We start from the raw sequence: 23,361 nt of genomic DNA, 5'->3' as shown, positions 1-23,361 counted from the left end.
CGTAAACAAAACTTACTTTACGCCTTATGTTTGATGATGAATGATGATGACCCTTAAGACCTTATTTACATACTTTTAAAATTTTTTGGACGATTTACTGACTTAGTACTATTTAACTTAGGTTGAGGACCCGTTTGGACGACCTTCATTACTTGCTTACTTTCCGAGTCATACTTTACCGCTACGTTATCATTGTGAGTTATAGCATCCCTTTTTACTTTAATTATTTTGGGACTGAGAATACATGCTGTCATAACCCGACCTTAACCATAAGGACGAATACAATAACATATGATTTCATCGCGAGGTATTGACCTCTGTATGCGACATTTTTCAAAAACTGCATTCGTTTTTACAATACAAACCATAGCTTTTATTATAAATACAAGGTTTAAACAACTTAATAATGATTATCGTTTAGCGATAATCTTAGACTTACAAACTTTACATGTGATAATAACAATACGACCTCCAACATATTTTACATTACAAATCCTCCGATATGCAGTTTTATTTTTGACACAAATATGCATACTCAAGATCTTGCTTAAATTCAACATGTTGCAGCGGAAGCTTTTAGTTATCACCTGAGAATAAACATGCTTAAAATGTCAACATAAAGTTGGTGAGATATAGGTTTAATGCCGGCAGCGTTATGAATATAGACCACAAGATTTCATATATAAACGTTTTAATAAAAATATTCTAAGTTGTTGAGCACTTGATAACCATACTTAACATTTAATCAACGTCGCATATTCCCTTTATTATGAAATCTTACTACACCGTACCAAGTGTAGTCACCGAAACGAAGTACTGTGCAACCGTTGAATACTGGTCGTCCAGTCCGGTTGGGGTTGTCAGGCCCGATAGATCTATCAACAGGATTCGCGTTTACAATACCTCATGTAAATAGTAGTTACCAAGTTACAGGGAAGTATGCCAGTGGTACAAATCAACGTAGAATATATATTTTTAATCACTTGTGTCCATAACGTAAATCATAAAATGCATGTATTCTCATCCCGAAATATTTAGAGTTTAAAAGTGGGACTATATACTCACTTTTGTCTTGAAGGTATTTAACTCGACTTGGTCTCCGATAGATATCACGAACCTAACCATATATATAATATATCAACATATTTTCTTTTCAAGTAATCGTTACATATATATATATATATATATATATATATATATATATATATATATATACTTTTAATACTTTTAATATTTTCTTAGTCTGTAGTTAGCAGTCCGATGTTAGTGGTCCACAATTAGTTGCTTAAATAAAATAAATAAAGACCCCATCGTATTCGTATTGATCAGAATTAATCTTGACCCATGGTACCATGTTGTCAAATGACGTGTTGCGTACAATCATGAGGTCTTATGATTAATCTTCTCGTGTTGTTTACGGGTGGTCCTGAAATATATAAAATCAAATCATAAGTAAATATATATTAAATATTATGTTAATTAGCCAAGATATGATTAATCCGATTTTGTCATAATATGATATATTACAGGTCTTGAAGTGTTTTTAAAAATCAAATTAGAAGGATCTATTTAGTTTGCGAACAAGTTTGAAATCACTCAAACTATGTTCTTGTTGTTAAAATTTTATAACACAAAATAAGATAGCTATATAAATATGAATTGAATAAGGTTATGAATAAGGTTACTACCTCAAGTTACTTGGACAAAGCTACTGGAAAAGGTAAGAAAAATCTTGCAATCAAAAGAGTGGTGGAGTGGGATTGAAAGATTGGAAGTAATCTCCTTGAAATTGGATGACTATATTGATACGTTCTTGAGTAGGTAAATGAAGAGAGATTAGGGAGTGAATTAACTTGAAAGAAAATTGGAAATGAAATTGTATGTGTGTGTGTGCAAAATAGCATGATTATGGGATGGATATATAGGAGATTTAGTTTGTTTTCTTGCACAAAAGTCACACATGAGGTTAAATGGCTGGTTCCCACATGTAACATCATGTCTAGTGGCTGATCATTGAAGTTTATTGTTGGTATATACCAATAGTAAATACGTATAGAAGCTGGGTATGATACAGTTACATATACCCTAGATATACTTGTAGAAGTGTGCACTCCACACTTCCCCAAACTTATTCGATATTTATCAAGATTATTTTGGTTACAAATTAATCCCATTACACTTAAATCATATTGGTGACATAGATCACCAACACATTATATATTGTAAGTATATATGTCAAAGAATGTTACATATAGTTATCGTTTTGAAAACTTAAGTTAGTGGTCTCAAAGTATACTTATAACTCATTGTTGTTAGTTCACAATGAAATGTTAAACCATCCTTAAATCATGTTAAATATGTATAGATATGTACATATACATAATCGTATAATTATCGTGTGTTATATAGTTCGTGATATCATCGGTCAAATTGGACGGTCAAATGTTGTGTGAAACTCTTTTCAAAAACATAAGTCTCAACAGTTTGGATTGCTTATCATGTTGGTAAGGTTTATTTTATGTAAATATTAATCTCATAAGTATAAAATGATCGGAAAAATCCGGGTCGTTACACATGCGCTTTTTACGTTTTACATACTAGGCACGAGTACTTAAACTTTATATTTGTGTGGGTTATACAACGGCATAAACATTCCCCTTAGCACGGTAACGTTTAGTCATTGGTTTTTGAACCGGTGAACGCGAATCTTAGATATGGATCCATAGGGTTTGACATCCCCACTCGGGCTAGTAGCGCTAGCATTTAATGAGTGTTTAATACTTCGTAAACATACGCACTTTCCAAGTGTACTTTCAGGGGGTATTATATTATTAAACATTAAGTTAGTTACCGAGTGCCCACGGTTGAGCATATACTTAAACATACTGATTGGATTACTATTTTGAAACGCTCTTTGTAGCACTGAAATCTCGTGGCCTACCTTACATTACTGTTATACTTAAACTATAGCTCACCAAACTTTGTGTTGACGTTTTTAAGCATGTTTTTCTCAGGTGCTTAAGGATACTTGCTTCCGCTGTTGTACTAGTCTTGCTGTAGACACCCGCTGCTCTAGAGTTATCTCTGCATGAACTATTTATCTTGCATTCAAACATTACTACTTTTGAACTATGATTTGTAACGACCTTAGGGTCACGTACTATTACCTTTGCTTCTGTTCATTGAAGCATACTTTTGATGTAAAGCATTTGACGTTAGTTATGACGTCACACTTTATAATGAATACAAACTCTTTTTGAAATCGCATATAGTACTTAACCTTGTAATGATCCTGTTATTGATGGTCCGTACACGATGATTTAGTACGGGGCGTCACATTTGGTTTCAGAGCATTGGTTGTAGGGAATAAGGTTGCATTAGTGAGTCTAAGACCGACCCAAGTAGGATTCACTAATAGGACTAATCTACAACTTGCTAGTTTACTTGTTTCCGCGGAACCTGCTGCATGCTACTGTGTTATATTACTGCATGATACTGCTTACTACTACTGCATGCCACTGCTCACTTCTACTGCTGTATGAACTTACTACATGCTACCGTTTCCTTTTACTGCTATGTAAACTCACTGTATGCATTTGCTTATTCTCGCTACTGCGTGCTACTATCTGCTTCTAGTATGTTACCTCGGTATGATACCGTTACTATTGCCCTGCTACGTGCTGTTGTAAATGATCTAGGCTGCTGTAGTTGATATGCCTGATTACGCTCTTGCTACATGCCTACTATCCGCTATACCGACTTGGAGAACTTATCCTACCCAGTTCAGATGTTTTCCTGAAATACTTTCCCGCTCGTCTAACCCTAAGAACTAGTAGTGTAATCCACCTGTTACTACTGTTCCATCGTTCCAGAGATCGAAACATCTCTTCACGTAATCTAGAAGATTGTTCAGTTGATACATACCCTGTACGCTTTCATGACCGTCACTTAACTCTTTCATTCCTTACCACTGCTCGACGATCTAACAACACTTCTGTACTTAGGTCCCTAACACTCCTAGACGTTGGATAAGTCGGGAGGACATCTCCTTTCACAAGGTCATAGTACCTTCTACTGATGCTCAAACACGTCGTATTACTACTTGCTACACGTACAACCCGACGCGAGACCCGGATTGAATATTCAGAAGGAACCTAACAACGTTACCTGAATCCGAACCTTGAAGAAACTTCGGGACACTTAAGCATTAATACATGGTCTACGGAACCTACACACCCACATCGAGAAACTGCGAGATTAGTTATGTAGATTCTATTTTGAGATGGCATAGATAAAGCACCGTTAGATGAAATTGTGTATAATTGGAAGTGATCACGTTACATTTACCATATGGATTGATATTGGAATGAACGTACGATTTAGTACAATATAATGACGCCAGGCCAGCGTGATTATATTGAAGTAAATCATGCAGAAGTTCCAATGTTACTACATGAGGAATATGGGGTGATCCAGGGAAAATTTTGTTAGGAATCACTTGAGCATACACATTGTAGCCTGTTAAAGGTAGGGAAAGAATAACCACGTAGCCCAGGTACTGTACAAGAAGGGCCTTGATTGCAGAACTGATAACCCGAAAATTTGTTATAGATATCGACACTCTGGACATTTAAGGAAAAGTTCTCAAATAGGAAAAACTTTGTACTGACTTGCGGTAGAGCAATCGTTATCTCGGTTATGGGAACTCGCATGGATCCTGATTTTAGTTAGGGTACGTTTCATCACAACGTCTTATTGTCTCAAGGCTGTTTAATATTGGAACGATAGAAACCTTATATCTAAGCACCTTAGCGTTATGAATAATAAGCCATCAACAGCCATGAGAGTTAGGTATTCTATAGGACCAGCAAATGGTAAGCTGGCAGAGATAGAGGAATAATTTAAGGTAGTACTTTATGATTAACAGGTGGGTCATTTGAAGATGACCTCATATTAACCAAACTTGGGAGTTTTAATGTAGTAGTTGAAAAGGATTAGTTAACTACGTACAGGCATATGTTATTTGAGAAGGTTGATAGAATTTTTCACAGTAGTACAGTAAGATTTGATTTGGGATGAACTTTAAGATTAACCTAATACTCATCAAGTTAGGAAGCTTTGATGAAATAGTTGGAACGAACTGACTTTCAAGGATGAAAGCGGAATTCATTTATAATGAGGAGAAATTATTCGTATACCTCGCAAGAATGGTGAAACTATTATGGGAAGAGATGTAGCCCGAAAACTGAACCTTATTAGTTACATGACAACAACCCGAAATCCCACAATGGAAATGGGAAGAAATTCACCATTAACTACCAGATACGGTATGCGGTTAGGACATCATCTGGATTATTATTGACCATCTCGCCAAGTGTAACATCCCGCGTTTTTCCGTTAAATTTAATTTTAACACCGTTTTTTTTTTTAAAACATAATCTTTCGTATTTAAATTCGTAGTTTCCGTTGACTAACGTTCATAATAATTCCGTCATTTAATTATAACATCACTCATTTACACGAGCGTTTTGAAGATATTCGTTTGGTTAATTCCCGCACCCGCTTTGAAACTTGAGGGACTAAACTTGCCAAGAGGGCAAAGAGATGACTAGGTCAACTAGTCAACCTTCACCCTCCTCCATTCATTTCAACCTCCCCATTTCATTACTTCCATTTTTATTCTCTCAAAACCTCAAACACAAAATCATCATCTAAATTCGGTTTAGGGAGCTAGCAACAAAACAAATTACATATTTGGAATCCTCTCTTCATCCTCTACAATTTGATACCAACTTCATCTCGTTTGGGTAACATTTCTAAAACTCTAATTTTCTTTAAATTCGTGTTTTTATACTTGAAATGGTGTTAGTTAGTGTCTATGGCTCGTGTGTAACATGAATATATATTTTGTTTGCTCGATTTGTTGTTTTAAGTAACTAGTTTGAACATTTGAAATGGGTTTGCTTAATCCTTGATTTTGGATGAGTTAATGTTGTTAGATTGTTAAAGTGCATGTTTTAATTGTGTTACTAGTATCATTAGCCACATTTTGATGTGTAGGTTGATTAAGAAAACTTCAAAAACCCGATTAATGATTTTGTGATGTTTGACTAGGGTTTGATAGTTCTTGACATGAACTTTTGATGCTTGAATGCCATGGAATGTTAATTGTTAGTGATTAGTTGTAATGTATGCTTAATTACCTTCGAAACGGCATATCGTATGTGTAAATTGGATTCCCGAATCATAAAATACGTTTTACGAACTTGAAACTTTGAAAATAAACCTTTCTTGATCAATTGACGAGTTTTCGGTTATTGTAAATGATGTTTTTGATTGATGATATGTGGTTAGTTGTATTCCTCGTCAAAATACCTTTTCGACGATATATGATAGGCATTATAAGTGTTTGCGGGTCAAGAGTTGGCTTGGAAAATGTTTTGGTTCGTGCATACTTTGAAAAACTGACCAGAAATCTCTGCCCAGATGGTGGCGCGGCGCGCCCCATCCCCGCGCGGCGCGCGGATTGGCCTGGCCAGATTCTGCTTTGTTTGGCGCATTTCACGCGAAATGTTTGACTAGCTATCGACCTCCGATTCACATGAAACTTGTTTTAATATACTTGTATATGAATATTTAGCATAGAAAAATAGTTCGGGACCCGACCCGAACGTGTTGACTTTTTCGTTGACTTTGACCAAGTTTGACTTTTAGTCAAACTTAACCAAACTTTTATGCAAACGTTCTAACATGCTTTTATACGTGATTCTTGCATGAAACTTGACAACGTGATTCACATGCTATACTATTCGAGTCGTAACGAGCCATAGGACTAATTGAACACATTTCACCCGACTTTGTGTCGTAACCGGTTAATTGATATAACTTACTTGTTTAGGTCAAGGCTAAGCAACTTTCATGCACACGTTTACTTGTTGAAGTACCTTTATACTCGTGCACTCGAGGTGAGATCATAGTCCCACCTTTTCAACAACTTTTTATACTTTTAAATTGTGGGCTGAGAAACATATACTTTGTTACATTTTGTACTACTTACTTTTATACTTTGAACACAAGTACAAGGAAAACAAACATTCCACAGCGAGTTAGAACAAAAATCCTCAATTCGATTATCATTAGTTACACTTGCAGGGTGTAAGCGAGAACTTATATTGTGTGGCCATACGGGTTTGACAAACCCTCATTACGGACGGTTCGCTACCGTCTACGGATGAAATATATTTTCGAGAAACAGTGTATGTTCTAACACTATTGTGATGGGGTTCTATGGAAGGAAACGTTAAGTCTTGATAATTGGGTGCTCGCGAACAATACTTTTGGAATGCAAACGATTTTGATAATCAACTATGGGAATACTAAATCTTGTGGTTCAAAAACAACGTTTACAAATAGATCTATGATTTCACCAACGTTTTTCGTTGACAGTTTTCTATATGTTTCTCAGGTTCATACTTGGCTATTTGATACATGCTTCCGCGTACACTCATACTTGCTTGGGGTCAAGCATACATGCATACACTCTGATTATTTGCTTGGAGTCAAGATACATACATACATACGCTAGTGATAGCACCTTTGGATTCAAACTTTTGTTTACATACTTACGCTATTTATAGCAACTGTGTTTTTAAACTAATTATGTCGCAAGTTATTTCATTTATACTTTATGACTTTTGTAAACTTAGACTTGTTGTCGAACGGTTTTGTAAACTAAACTTGCAAGTCTTGTACCTTTCAAACGAACGCGACATAATTTTGGTCAAACGAGTCTCATATAGGGACTACGACCACGCAACGGGACCTAAGTTAACGACGCCGTCAATAACGGTTTCGGTCGGGTCGTTACAAGTGGTATCAGAGCGTTGGTTGTAGGGAACTAGGACGTGCATTAGTGTGTCTAACAGAGTCGTTAGGACGCATTAGTAAGTCTAGACTACAACCGGATAGTTAGCCATTGCATTCTGACATACATTTGCTATAGATAGCACTTACTTGACTACTTGTGCATTATACTTGAATCATTCTTAGGCAAACTTTTTAATGGTACCCAACCTTCATCATACGAACTCGTATTCCGCCACTTTTTGGTAACACACGTAAATTCATGATTCATACACGTATGGATGACGACGACTTCATTAGTCACACTCGTTCGGGAACTCTGTCTCCCGGATTGTTATTTGCCACCGTTTCAACTTACTCTCGGTTTCCCACTGGTGTTTCTTACTATCTACTTTTTGGTGTTACTACCATCACTACTCTAGGTGAGTATCGTCATCAACATTTATCACTACGGTTGCGTGCTACTCGTTATCATGACTCGTTACTCTTTTCATACCTGAATACCTTATTGTCTGACTCGAACCACATTGCCGTGAACAATCATTTATACACTTCCCTCGGGGAACGCTTCTTTATAGTTGCACTAATTCTTTCGATTCAATACGAGTCACGTTAGAGACGTTGTTACACTTTGTTTATTTTAAACTTCACGATTACACGAACTTGAATCCATAGAGTGATGTGGGAATGGAGGTATGAGTTAGCGTAATATAACGACACTCGATCAACGTGGTTATATTACGGTAAGACATACCAAAGTTCTAGTGACGCGTGATGGTGGTTAGACTCGATCAACCTAAACACCACCATGTGCCATGTACATGACTTCATCTTTTCAGGTTTGGACATCCGAAAACTCCGAGAATATTTATAACAACCATGCCGGGGACACACCTTCAATTATTGTCAAATTATATTTATGCTTCCGAATGAATTACCGATTCCATTCGACTTCAACCGTATGTCACACGGGTATACTAGCTCGTCCTCGCGCAGTCTTATTGACTAACTACAATTTACTCGTTATGCTCACATCGGGGCGGGAACTTCTTTTGCATCACCCTCGTACTTCTGGTTCAGGAGGTCCTTATTCTAAATTCTCAATGGAGAGCGACTCTTCACGTCATACAAGTATTCGCCGCGAGGGTGGATAGTCCTAACAATCGTTTTCAAAACCCGATAAGAACTTGCCCCGACGAACGTTTTTGGAAACCGATAAATCTTCCGCGACGCGAATTTTCTTGAGAAACTTGTCCTAGCTAACGTTTTAAATTCCTAGCAAACTTGTTCAATATGCCTTAGGGAAATATACCCCGTTTTGGATCGAGATCCTCGTTTCATTCTAGATTTTGGAGTACCTTACAAAAAGCCTCGGGACCGCATTTAGACATGAGTACCGCGTACCATCCACAACCCGACGGACCGAACAAACATGCGATTTAAACCTTGGAAACCATAATACAAGTTTGTATTACCAACTTCAAATTTACTTGAGAAAAGTATTTTCCTTAAACTGAATCCTCGTACCACAATGATTTTCATTCGAGTTTTAACGTCACTCCTTTTGAAACCACATGTGACCGGAAACGTCATTCTCCTTTGTCGAACCAAGTAAACGATGATCAATTCACCGGGGACTAGGTTATTCATGAGCAACCGAGAAAATTTATTCATATTCAGGTAAAACCCTACGCGACTCGTAATCACCAAGAGCTACGCCGATGTTAGACGTAAACATTTCAAATTCCACGTGGGAAACAGCGTCACGTTAAGAGTCGCACCTTGGAAAGGTGCAATCCGTTTCGGGAAAACGTAGGAAGCTAAATCCGCGATATTTTGATCCTTTAAATTCTTGGGGTGTTTTGGACCCGTCGCTAGCCGTTTAGACTTTTCCGACTCATTTTGAGTCTCCGTTTATCCTACATTCGATGTATCAACTTAAAGACGTGTTTTGCGAAACGAGAACTTGTTATCTCCTTTGATGAACTCACTATCGACGATAACCCTCACTTCCTAGGAGGACCGGTTGAAACCATAAATCGTGAAGCCAAACCTTAAAACAACATATGATCCCGACCGTCAAAAATTCGTTGAAATACCCTAGGACGTACTTCTCCCTCACTCGTAGAATTGGCAACGCAAGATCTCGAGGAAGATTCAACAACTACTACTTCCAACTAAATTTCGGGACGAAATTTCTTTTGAGGCGTGGATAATGTAACATCCCGCATTTTTCCGTTAAATTTAATTTTAACACCGTTTTTTTTTAAAAACATAATCTTTCGTATTTAAATTCGTAGTTTCCGTTGACTAACGTTCATAATAATTCCGTCATTTAATTATAACATCACTCGTTTACACGAGCGTTTTGAAGATATTCGTTTGGTTAATTCCCGCACCCGCTTTGAAACTTGAGGGACTAAACTTGCCAAGAGGGCAAAGAGATGACTAGGTCAACTAGTCAACCTTCACCCTCCTCCATTCATTTCAACCTCCCCATTTCATTACTTCCATTTTTATTCTCTCAAAACCTCAAACACAAAATCATCATCTAAATTCGGTTTAGGGAGCTAGCAACAAAACAAATTACATATTTGGAATCCTCTCTTCATCCTCTACAATTTGATACCAACTTCATCTCGTTTGGGTAACATTTCTAAAACTCTAATTTTCTTTAAATTCGTGTTTTTATACTTGAAATGGTGTTAGTTAGTGTCTATGGCTCGTGTGTAACATGAATATATATTTTGTTTGCTCGATTTGTTGTTTTAAGTAACTAGTTTGAACATTTGAAATGGGTTTGCTTAATCCTTGATTTTGGATGAGTTAATGTTGTTAGATTGTTAAAGTGCATGTTTTAATTGTGTTACTAGTATCATTAGCCACATTTTGATGTGTAGGTTGATTAAGAAAACTTCAAAAACCCGATTAATGATTTTGTGATGTTTGACTAGGGTTTGATAGTTCTTGACATGAACTTTTGATGCTTGAATGCCATGGAATGTTAATTGTTAGTGATTAGTTGTAATGTATGCTTAATTACCTTCGAAACGGCATATCGTATGTGTAAATTGGATTCCCGAATCATAAAATACGTTTTACGAACTTGAAACTTTGAAAATAAACCTTTCTTGATCAATTGACGAGTTTTCGGTTATTGTAAATGATGTTTTTGATTGATGATATGTGGTTAGTTGTATTCCTCGTCAAAATACCTTTTCGACGATATATGATAGGCATTATAAGTGTTTGCGGGTCAAGAGTTGGCTTGGAAAATGTTTTGGTTCGTGCATACTTTGAAAAACTGACCAGAAATCTCTGCCCAGATGGTGGCGCGGCGCGCCCCATCCCCGCGCGGCGCGCGGATTGGCCTGGCCAGATTCTGCTTTGTTTGGCGCATTTCACGCGAAATGTTTGACTAGCTATCGACCTCCGATTCACATGAAACTTGTTTTAATATACTTGTATATGAATATTTAGCATAGAAAAATAGTTCGGGACCCGACCCGAACGTGTTGACTTTTTCGTTGACTTTGACCAAGTTTGACTTTTAGTCAAACTTAACCAAACTTTTATGCAAACGTTCTAACATGCTTTTATACGTGATTCTTGCATGAAACTTGACAACGTGATTCACATGCTATACTATTCGAGTCGTAACGAGCCATAGGACTAATTGAACACATTTCACCCGACTTTGTGTCGTAACCGGTTAATTGATATAACTTACTTGTTTAGGTCAAGGCTAAGCAACTTTCATGCACACGTTTACTTGTTGAAGTACCTTTATACTCGTGCACTCGAGGTGAGATCATAGTCCCACCTTTTCAACAACTTTTTATACTTTTAAATTGTGGGCTGAGAAACATATACTTTGTTACATTTTGTACTACTTACTTTTATACTTTGAACACAAGTACAAGGAAAACAAACATTCCACAGCGAGTTAGAACAAAAATCCTCAATTCGATTATCATTAGTTACACTTGCAGGGTGTAAGCGAGAACTTATATTGTGTGGCCATACGGGTTTGACAAACCCTCATTACGGACGGTTCGCTACCGTCTACGGATGAAATATATTTTCGAGAAACAGTGTATGTTCTAACACTATTGTGATGGGGTTCTATGGAAGGAAACGTTAAGTCTTGATAATTGGGTGCTCGCGAACAATACTTTTGGAATGCAAACGATTTTGATAATCAACTATGGGAATACTAAATCTTGTGGTTCAAAAACAACGTTTACAAATACATCTATGATTTCACCAACGTTTTTCGTTGACAGTTTTCTATATGTTTCTCAGGTTCATACTTGGCTATTTGATACATGCTTCCGCGTACACTCATACTTGCTTGGGGTCAAGCATACATGCATACACTCTGATTATTTGCTTGGAGTCAAGATACATACATACATACGCTAGTGATAGCACCTTTGGATTCAAACTTTTGTTTACATACTTACGCTATTTATAGCAACTGTGTTTTTAAACTAATTATGTCGCAAGTTATTTCATTTATACTTTATGACTTTTGTAAACTTAGACTTGTTGTCGAACGGTTTTGTAAACTAAACTTGCAAGTCTTGTACCTTTCAAACGAACGCGACATAATTTTGGTCAAACGAGTCTCATATAGGGACTACGACCACGCAACGGGACCTAAGTTAACGACGCCATCAATAACGGTTTCGGTCGGGTCGTTACACCAAGACTGCTCAATTTCTAGCCATGAAAGAAATCGATACCATGGACAAACTTGCCCAACGATACTCTAGGGAAATTGTATTCCATCACTTCAGCAATTCAAACTCTATATTAAAGATTACCCAGGAATCTCATTTGATACTCATTCTTACGCAACTCTAAATCCTAACTTATTACGAGGAATTTCTTATTCGATGATAACCACAACATCATCCTTCTTACCTCGATACCCGTCATACCAGTTCAAAATTTTCCTAAAATCAATGAGTGATTAACTCTCATCCTCATACCCTCCCATTCGTAACTCACTTATAAGCAACAACTTCACACTTAAGCATTTTTTTAGTCAAAGGACTTATGCCCTACTAACCGTCATCAAACATATAAATTCAATTGTTTTTATTACCTCAAATATCACTCGAAATTTTCAAAAGTCTTTTACTCGAACATAGTTCTCATCAATCTTTTCCAGCTTGTAACATCCGCAATATGAAAATTTTGTTTGTCACAATTTTTCACACATTATTTTACTGTGCTATCCTCTCAAAGCTTTATAAAAGTAAATTTATTTTATTTGCCATTCGTACAAATTTTTGAAATTATACCCGTTATATAAAATAAAGTAAATGATTACCTATTTTGACAAATACGTATGAAACCTTACTTTCACTTTTACAAATCAAATCTTTCATTTAAAAGACATTATACTTTGAACGGTACGTGTTGTACATAACCCTAATTTACTAAGAACTTCATTTCTTCTCTTACATTGTCACCATAAACAATTTCCATAAAACTTTCGTTGCTTATTATATAAAACTTTTCGTGTTATTCGTATCCAAGTCATCATAAAGGCTTTAAAACCGTCGAAATCAAGAGATTCATGTGTATGTGATAAAGGCACTGACTACCACGTCATGCAAGGCCTTCGGGCATCCGCTAACACCTAAACCATTCAAAACTATTGCGTTACCCCATGGATTTATTTCACCACACCTGTTGGAACAATGCTCTTTCTTACATAGCTCTAAGTCCCGACTCATTCCAAGGGATTCTCATTTAGTGGTATTAAAACCATCATTATTCCGACTTTAATACTAGTCATAACCTGTTTGGCACTTTGCAAATTCAAGAAGCGATTAACTTCTCATCCTCGTGCTTTATCCTTCGTACCCCACTTTTAGCAACAGCTTCGCACGTAAATATTTTTGGCCCAAAGACTTGTGTCCTGATAATTACCGAAACTGCATTTATGTCATTAGTTTTCATTACCCAGTAACTGGTCACCCAAGGATTCCAAGCTTTTTCACTCAAACTTTTTCAACTCGTAACCTTTGAAATACGAAAAACTATGTTTATCAAAAATTTTACACGTTGTTTATTTGTACAGTCCTCACAAGATTTACAGACAATGAAAGTACTAAAAACTTTTCGGTCACTTAAACGATTTATAAAATCATATATGTATAAATTTATACTTACTTATTTTGATACTAAGTTATATCTTCAAATTATTTAAAAACCGCTCCTTTATCGAGTTATTCAACTTAAGTCAAATAGTTTTGTGCAAAATGGTACACGTTGTACCTACTTCTAAAGTTACTAGGAACTTCGTTCCATTTACATTGTCACAACAAACGGTTAAAGGTTTTGTTTTTCAAAACTCCTTTAGTTGATTTTATTAAAGGTTTTCATATTAGACTACACCATGTAGGGGTCACACTTTTTCTCACCCTCTGTTAGAGATGAAACTTACTATTAAGATCTTTGTTAAAAACACTTGAGCCACTTGGGATGGCGGTTTTATAAAATTTATTAGAAAAATCTTTGCACCCATAAAATGTTCTTTTAAAGCTAGACATGACAAAAACGCGGGCCGATAAATCAGTTTTCTGAGGTACACTCATTGGTCACCCTATTGTAGGAAAGGTATTAAGTGGGTTACTGTTCTCAATACTTCACGGCAAATCACAACATCCTCGTAAACCTCATCCCTATGAATCAGTATGTTGAGATACAAGAAACATTTTGGAGATTCTTTTCACTTGGGTTAAACCATTCTTTATGACCAAGAGTTCACGTATCTTCTCATCCGCACATCCTCCTAAGTACACGGATAAACTCAGAACGAACCACTCGAAGAGTTCACTCTCACGCCTTTCGTGCGACTTTCATTTGGAAATGTAATATAAGATACTTTGAGAACCTATGAATCTCGTTATTCCTTTTGGGAAGAGACTACTTAAAACATCTACGACACTCAGGTGGATACTCTATATATTTCTTCCTTCATTGGTTGCAACTGTATGTTGCTCTAGTTAACGTTAACCCTAACTTCAACATGTAACTGAAAGGATGAAGTTACATTACGGAACTGTGCTTTCATTTCATCCAAGGATAGGTTCACCTGCAGTATGGTAAACTAGGTGATATCCCTCATTGTTCGTTCAGACCGTTCTGAAGACACTATGAATAATTATGGCTTGTAAGTCCGATTGATCACTTTTAGCTAGAATTTCAATTCACTTATTCAAATGAAACGTTCTTAAATATCGGGTTCCTTATGCCTATGGTCTCCTTCTGAAATCAAGAGGTTGGTAAAATCCGTGGCTAACGCTATCCAGACATCAAATCGCATGGTTGTAATCACTATGTTTTGCGTTCTACCTGTCAGTTTATTTTACGACATACACGCTCAATGTTTTAGATGAGCTTAGAAACATTCATGATGCATTTCACGCATCCAGCTTACTGAAGGTGCCTGTAAGGCTAAACACACCATCTTTCCTTTTGTGGATATACATTCAGATGGCATACTCCTGTTAATCAGAAATGAAATCAATTTGTTGACCTCTAGGGACAAGAGGCTTAATTAACGGCATATACCTATTCTCACTTTCATACGTCGCAGTACCTTTCAAGGTAGATAACTTACTTTTGAGCCCACGGGTCTCACAGAACTATGATACGCTCCTTCTTATTTGAATACGGTACCATTGTTGGTCACTCCTTAAAATTTCGGGACGAAATTTTCTTTAACAGGTGGGTAATGTAACGACCCTGGAAATTCCAACTTTTATTTAATAATAATTGTTATTATTAATACTTGTGATTTAACGAATGTATTGTTATACATTTACTTGCTACCATTCATGATTCTTGAATGTCCGAAACATCTTGGTGACACACGAAACTTTAACGAATAATATTTTTGAATATTATTTACATTCATGATTAAGTTTTATTAATCATTTTAATTAACTATGGTTATTAGTTAATTACTTGGGCTTTAATTGGATTTATTTGTTAAATACTTGAACTTGGGCTTGATTAGTTGATAATGCTAAAAACGAACATATATTTCATAGCATTATTCCTCAAGAAAGACAAGCTTTTAGTTGCAATTGTTCTATTTACAAGTGATATTCGTTTAAATAATAAAAGGTGAAGACAAAAGACAGATTGGACGAATTGAAGACGCAAACGACCAAAAAGCTCAAAAGTACAAAATACAATCAATGAGGTTCCAATTATTGATAAGAAACGTCTCAAAATTACAAGAGTACAAGATTCAAAACGAAAAGTACAAGATATTAAATTGTACGCAAGGACGTTGGAAAATCCGGAACCGGGACCAGAGTCAACTCTCAACGCTCGACGCAACGGACTAAAAATTACAAGTCAACTATGCATATGAATATAATATAATATATAATTAATTCTTAAAATTAATATATATATTATATTATATTTAAATAAACGTCAGCAGAAGAAAACAACCAAAAGTGGCTCTCCCGAGCTGGCCATGCGATCGCATGGCCTGGAAGGCATAAATCCATGCGATCGCATGAGCCCCTTTTCCAGATCACAGGCCTATAAAAATCGAGCTTTGGTGCACCATTTTTCCATCCATAATATCAATCTCTCTATCTATATACGTAGTATATATTTATATTTATATTTTAATTTTAATTTTAATTTTAATTTTAATTTTAATTTTAATTCTAATAATAAGGGTATGTTAGCGAATGTTGTAAGGGTGTAAGTCAAAATTCTGTCCGTGTAACGCTACGCTATTTTTAATCATTGTAAGTTATGTTCAACTTTTTTAATTTAATGTCTCGTAGCTAAGTTATTATTATGCTTATTTAATCCGAAGTAATCATGATGTTGGGCTAAAAATATTAAAATTGGGTAATTGGGCTTTGTACCATAATTGGGGTTTGGACAAAAGAACGACACTTGTGGAAATTAGACTATGGGCTATTAATGGGCTTTATATTTGTTTAACTAAATGATAGTTTGTTAATGTTAATATAAAGATTTACAATTGGACGTCCCTATAAATAACCACATATACTCGATCGGACACGATGGGCGGGGTATTTATATATACGAATAATCGTTCATTTAACCGGACACGGGAATGGATTAATAGCCACTAGAATTATTAAAACGGGGGTGAAATTATGTACAAGGACACTTGGCATAATTGATAACAAAGTATTAAAACCTTGGGTTACACTCAGTTGACATCCTGGTGTAATTATTAAACAAAGTATTAAAATCTTGTTACAGTTTAAGTTCCTAATTAGTTGAAATATTTAAACTTCGGGTATAAGGATAATTTGACGAGGACACTCGCACTTTATATTTATGACTGATGGACTGTTATGGACAAAAACCAGACGGACATATTAAATAATCCAGGACAAAGGACAATTAACCCATGGGCATAAAACTAAAATCAACACATCAAACATAATGATTACGGAAAGTTTAAATAAGCATAATTCTTTTATTTCATATTTAATTTCCTTTATTTTATATTTAATTGCACTTCTAATTATCGCACTTTTATTTATTATTATTATATTTAATTGCAATTTTAATTATCGTACTTTTTAATTATCGCAAGTTTATTTTATCGCACTTTTATTTATCGCAATTTCATTATCGTTATTTACTTTACGCTTTAAATTAAGTCTTTTATTTATTTAATATTTTACATTTTTTTTTAACTGCGACTAAAGTTTTAAAATCGACAAACCGGTCATTAAACGGTAAAAACCCCCCTTTAAAATAATAATATTACTTATATGTATTCGTATTTTTATAAATTAAACTAATATAGCGTTAAGCTTTGATTAAAAGATTTTCCATGTAGAACGAACCGGACTTACTAAAAACAACACTACTGTACGATTAGGTACACTGACTATAAGTGTTGTAGCAAGGTTTAAGTATATCCATTCTATAAATAAATAAATATCTTGTGTAAAATTGTATCGTATTTAATAGTATTTCCTGCTAAAATTTAATAGTATTTTATACCCCTTAGCTTTAACCATCAAGTATTTTTGGCGCTGCTACCGGGGAACCATCTAGCTTAAAAGTCGGAAGCGCAACGCTAATAAAAAAAAAAAAAAATTTACGCTTTTGTAAAAATACGTTTTAATATATTCAAAAATATAAAAAGAAAACAAAAATATAAATATTTTTAAGAGTTTGTTAAATATTTAAGTTCTATAAAAGTTTATTTATCTTTATTTTATAAAAATATAAGTTTTATTTAATTTATATAAATATATTACATAAATATATAAAACAGAAAAATCAACACTGCAAAAAAAAAAAAAAAACACTCGAGTCCGGTACTGTAGCAGCCCACTCTATGGCCCGAAACCCTAGCCCATGCGATCGCATGGCTGGATAACCTAGGACTCATGAGATCGCATTAGCCCGTCTGACACGCCACAGTTGACTGAGTAATGCATTAATTACGGTTTATAATTATTATTATTATATTTAAACCCTAATTAGGTTAGATTAGTTAAATATATAATTTAGTTATTTATTTAATTTGTATTTTTAAGTTTAATTAGTTTTATAAAATATAAAATTAATAGTTATATAAACTAAATAATATAAAAATAATATTTTTATAAAAATTGTACTTTTTACAACTTTTAGTATATTTTTATATTTTATCCCTTTTTAATTATTTTAGCGTAACTTTTGTAATTTTTGCTCGTATTTATTTTTAATTCATAGTTTTTGCCATAGTTTTTTTTATTTCTAGATTTTTAGGCTTTGCCGTAAAATTCCTTGAGTGCTTTTTCTTTAGACTAAGATTTAAGTGCTTTAGAATTCTGCGACGTTTTTTTAAGTTTTAATACATTTTTGAGATATTGCCATTTGGGATATAGTTTTTCCTGTAAGTTTTAATATTTTTAGACACCTTTTACCTATGTATCAATTATCATTCCAATTAGTAATCTCAATTTGCGATTATAATTTTAAGTTAGTGATAGTAATAAGGTTGGGTTAGTCGAGTTTTTTTTAAGTTTTATAGTCATTTTTTTTCTTTCTTATTTTTCGACGCCTTTTATTTTTCGATCTTTTCTTTTTCGACCTTTTTCGACGCGCTCTTTTTCTTTCTTATTTCTTGTCATTCTAGTTTTTAGGACTTAGAAGTTTTTCTACTTCTTATCTATATTTCTTAAAATTACGAAAATTTATTTTAAGTGGTTAAATTGATAGACATCAAAATTTTCTGGTTCGTAGTAATAGTTGGATTTGTACGTGGACCGGGTTATTGGAGCCAAACAGTCCTCAATTATATTGAGACCAAACGAATCCTGCCCCTCTGCTGCATCTTTTGGCTATTCGAAACGTGGGCAAAATCAGAAAAGTCTATTAATTGGATAACTTATATAATTTTTTCTTTCCTTTTAAAAACTAATAGGATATTCAGTGAATGCACCGAGCAAGACGTTCACCACCTTTTGTACGTTCACCACCTGTAACTAGATCAAGACATCTAGCATATATTATCGCCGTTGATTTTCCTTTAGAATCATCATCCAGTCGACCAAGTACTCCAATTCAAATTTTCGATAATCCATTTTTTGAACCCGACCGCACAATTGAGAATCCGGATAATATTCAGGGACAATTCATAGATCTTGAACCATTAAATTTTCCTCCGGAACCACCAATCATTCAAACAGAGATTGTTGAGGAACGAACCATTAAATCAGAATCCTCTAGTGATTCGAATTCAACAAATTCAATCATGGAAAATCTGGAACCTTTAAGTATGGAAGATCGAATGAGAGCTAAACGCACTGGCCAAGGTCACGCAATTACTCATCCAGATATTAATGCACCAGATTATGAAATCAAAGGATAAATTCTACATATGGTGACTAATCAATGCCAATTTAGTGGTGCGCCGAAGGAAGATCCAAATGAACATCTTCATACCTTTAATAGGATCTGCACACTATTTAAAATAAGAGAAGTTGAGGATGAACAGATATATCTCATGTTATTTCCCTGGACTTTAAAGGGAGAAGCCAAAGATTGGTTGGAATCGTTACCTGAAGGGGCGATCGATACATGGGACGTTTTAGTTGAAAAATTTCTTAAACAATTCTTTCCGGCATCTAAAGCCGTAAGACTTCAAGGAAAAATTGTTACGTTCACACAGAAGCCAAATGAAACTCTATATGAGGCGTGGACAAGATTTGAAAAGTTATTAAGAGGATGTCCGCAACATGGTTTAGATACCTGTCAAATAGTACAAATATTCTACCAAGGATGCGACATCACTACAAGGAAAGACATAGATATTGCAGCTGGTGGTTCCATTATGAAGAAAACCGAAACTGATGCTTACAAAATTATTGATAACACTGCTTCCCACTCACATGAGTGGCACCAAGAAAAAGATATCGTTAGATCATCTAAAGCAGCTAGAGCCGATTCTAGCCATGACTTAGATTCCATTTCTGCAAAGATAGATGCTGTCGAGAGACGAATGGAAAAGATGACTAAAGATATCCACTCAATACGAATTAGTTGTGAGCAGTGTGTAGGACCACATTTGACAAAAGATTGTCTTAGTATTGAATTAACAATGGAACAAAGAGAGAATATTTCATACATAAACCAAAGGCCTGGAAATAATTATCAGAATAATTATCAACCGCCAAGACCGATTTACAATCAAAATCAGAATTATAACCGAAATATTCCATACAACAACCAACAAGGTCCTAACAATCAACAAGTATCCAATAATACTTACAATCAGCAAAGACCTAATTTTCAAAACAAACCACCACAAACCGATGATAAAAAGCCGAATTTAGAAGATATGATGACGAAGCTAGTTGAAACTCAAACGCAGTTTTTCACATATCAAAAACAAACCAATGAAAAAAATGCTCAAGCATTTAGAAATCAACAAGCTTCTATTCAATATTTGGAACAAGAAGTAAGTAACCTAGCAAGGTTAATAGGTGAAAGAAAACCGGGAAGTCTACCTAGTGATACAAATGCTAACCCCCGGAATGAAACAGCTAAAGCCATTACCACAAGAAGTGGTACAACACTTAAACCACCTGAAATACCTGTAAATTCTGATGAAGCTATTCCTACTCCACAAGAACCACAACCTGAACAAGATAAGGAAAAAGAACCGGTAGTTGAAAAGGTTAATGAAGATAACACAGCTAAGGATAAACCTTATGTTAAACCATACCAACCACCACTTCCTTACCCAAGTAAAATGAAAAAAGAGAAACCTGAAGCCGAGCAATCCAAATTCTTGGATATGTTTAAACAGATAAATGTAAATCTTCCTTTCATTGATGTGATTTCAGGAATGCCTAGATATGCTAAATTTCTGAAAGATCTAATCTCGAATAGAAAGAAAATGGAAGAACTCTCGGATGTTACTATGAATGCAAATTGTTCAGCAGTGCTGTTGAATAAGATACCAGAAAAACTATCTGATCCAGGAAGTTTCACAATTCCATGTTTTCTGGGTAGTCTTAGTTCAATAGAAGCATTGGCAGACTTAGGTGCTAGTATAAATTTAATGCCGTTTTCACTATACGCTAAACTAGACCTTGGAGAATTGAAACCAACAAGAATAAGCATACAACTAGCCGATCGATCAATAAAATATCCTAGAGGGATAATGGAGAATATGCTAGTTAAAGTTGGTACTTTAGTATTTCCAGTAGATTTTGTTGTTCTGGACATGGAAGAAGATTCTCAAGTTCCTCTCATATTAGGAAGACCATTCTTAAACACGGCTAAAGCAATGATAGACGTGTTCGATAAGAAATTGACCCTAAGTATAGAGGACGAGAGTGTTACCTTTTCAGTTGATAGAGCAATGCAACAACCGCAATCTGCAGATGATACATGTTATTATATTCAAACTATAGATTCACATGCAGAATTGTTAGAAGAATTTCTAGAATTACAAGGAACAGGAGAATGTTCTTTAGGAGAAGGAACTGAACAAATTGATGAAGCTGAAATGTTAGCTACACTTATAGCTAATGGATATGAACCAACAACAGAAGAAATTAAAATGCTAAAAGAAGAAGACAGATATCGATATAAATCATCGATAGAAGAACCTCCGAAATTAGAGTTAAAGCCACTTCCAAACTATTTGGAATACGCTTATTTACATGGTGAATCTGAATTACCTGTAATAATATCGTCTTCTCTTACTGAAAATGAGAAATCACAACTCATTTCTGTGTTGAAAGCTCATAAACCAGCCATTGCATGGAAGATTCATGATATTAAAGGAATAAGTCCTTCGTATTGCACACATAAAATCCTTATGGAAGAAGGTCATAAAACGTATGTGCAACGCCAACGAAGACTAAATCCGAATATGCAAGATGTAGTTAAAAAAGAAATTATTAAACTGCTAGATGCAGGTTTAATTTATCCAATCTCTGATAGTCCATGGGTAAGCCCAGTTCAATGCGTGCCTAAGAAGGGTGGCATGACTGTCATTACAAATGAAAAAAAATGAGCTTATTCCTACAAGGACTGTAATAGGATGGCTTGTATGTATTGATTATAGAAAATTAAATGACGCCACCAGAAAAGATCACTTTCCCTTACCTTTCATTGATCAAATGTTGGAAAGATTAGCCGGAAATAGTTATTATTGTTTTCTTGATGGATTTTCCGGATACTTTCAAATTCCAATAGCACCCGAAGATCAAGAGAATACCACATTCACGTGCCCTTATGGTACTTTTGCTTACAAACGCATGCCATTTGGACTTTGCAACGCCCCTGCAACCTTTCAAAGGTGCATGATGGCGATTTTTCACGACATGATAGAAGAATGCATGGAAGTTTTCATGGATGACTTTTCAGTCTTCGGTGATACATTTGAATCATGTCTAGTTAATCTGGAACGAATGCTTCTTAGATGCGAACAATCAAATCTAGTACTTAATTGGGAGAAATGCCATTTCATGGTTAAAGAAGGCATCGTTCTTGGACATAAAATTTCAAAAGAAGGAATTGAAGTGGATAGAGCTAAAGTAGATGTAATTGCTAAACTTCCACATCCCACCAATGTTAGAGGAGTTAGGAGTTTTCTAGGGCATGCCGGTTTTTACCGACGTTTCATAAAAGATTTTTCTAAAATTGCCACTCCTATGAATAAACTCCTAGAAAAGGATGCTCCATTCATCTTTTCAGATGAATGTATCAAATCTTTTAATATTCTTAAATAGAAACTCACTAATGCGCCGATCATGATAACACCAAATTGGAATCTACCGTTTGAACTAATGTGCGATGCAAGTGATTTTGCAATGGGAGCCGTTTTAGGACAAATGATTGAAAAATGATTTCAACCTATATATTATGCTAGTAAGACGTTACAAGGAGCACAAACAAATTATACAACTACTGAAAAAGAACTCCTTGCTATTGTCTTTGCTTTTGACAAAT

Source organism: Rutidosis leptorrhynchoides, chromosome 10 (genome assembly GCF_046630445.1).
Source record: "Rutidosis leptorrhynchoides isolate AG116_Rl617_1_P2 chromosome 10, CSIRO_AGI_Rlap_v1, whole genome shotgun sequence".
NCBI classification, from domain to species: domain Eukaryota; kingdom Viridiplantae; phylum Streptophyta; class Magnoliopsida; order Asterales; family Asteraceae; genus Rutidosis; species Rutidosis leptorrhynchoides.
This window is presented reverse-complemented; position numbering follows the sequence as displayed.